The sequence below is a fragment of the Plasmodium cynomolgi genome, chromosome 9 (genome assembly GCF_000321355.1).
Source record: "Plasmodium cynomolgi strain B DNA, chromosome 9, whole genome shotgun sequence".
Taxonomy (NCBI): Eukaryota; Apicomplexa; class Aconoidasida; order Haemosporida; family Plasmodiidae; genus Plasmodium; species Plasmodium cynomolgi.
Genome location: NC_020402.1, coordinates 1766571 through 1767836, shown reverse-complemented (window position 1 = coordinate 1767836; position 1266 = coordinate 1766571).

Below are 1266 nucleotides of genomic sequence, written 5' to 3'. Positions count from 1 at the left end.
TTTTTTTTTTTTTTTCCCCATAACTGTATTTTTTGCCGTGGAATCATAGAACGCCAAGTTGGAAAAAAAAAAAAAGCAGATAAAAAAACAGATAAAAAAAACAGATAAAAAAACAGATAAAAAAACAGATAAAGAACAGATAAAAAACAGATAAACAAGTAAACATAAATGTATATTAATAAATACAACTAAATGCAAGTAAATAAATATAAGCAAATAGAAAAAAAGGAACCCCCCCCCTGAACATATTCTCACGTTTGAATCTCCCCCAAATTTGTATAATTAATGAATTGACTTTTCCTGTGAGTATGGAATTATTCGCATTATCCATTTCTTTAAGATTTTTTCACAACTCGCTGATTTGTTAAATCTATTCATTTTTTTTTTTTTCTTTTTTTTTATCACATTTTATTTTATTAATATTTTTAAAAAAAAAAAAAAAAAAAAAAGTGTTGGCAACATGTAACACTTACGCAACTGAAAGGCGATGATTTTATTTCTTCCATTTTGCCAACTCACTTGCGGTTAGTGAAGTGTGTCGTATATTTATATACCCCTTTATTATGAGTGTGTACTTATCCGTGTGCTCCTCTTCGCGTTCCCATTCGTGTGCATATGCTTTTACACTTGCACACACTATGTTCGCGCGTTCGTTTGTGTGAATCCACCCTGCGTGTCCCCTTTTGCGTGGTTCCATGTAATTTGCAGCTCGCATTTTCCCCTCGAGGACCATGCGGAACGGCATTCCCCCTTGTACGCAGCAACGGGTTTGTTAATTCAGCAGTTTGTCACGCGCTCTACGCTAGTTGTTCGTTGCTACATGCTCTCTGTTGCCCCTTGTTCTTGTCGTTCTATACCCTTGTTCTGAGCACATGTTATTTGTCCCTTTTCTACGCCCTTGTTTTACGCCTTTGTTTTACGCCTTTGTTTTACGCCTTTGTTTTACGCCCTTGTATTACACCCTTGTTTTACACCCTTGTTTTACGCCCTTGTTTTACGCCCTTGTTTTACACCCTTCTTCTCTGTCGCTCCGGTCGACGCGTTTCGCCATTCTCCATTTGTTAATTCGACCCCACACCTGCCTCCCATTTGTAAATTTTTCAACCATCCCGCGCACGTGTACATGTAGGAATATACGCTTACACACACACACGCGTATACATGCGCATAACTCCCCACATGACTGCTGCGATTTAAAAACACAGTCAAATTCAAATTTAATTAAAATAGATCTTTTCCTTCTCTTCCTCTCTGTCTCTCTACTTC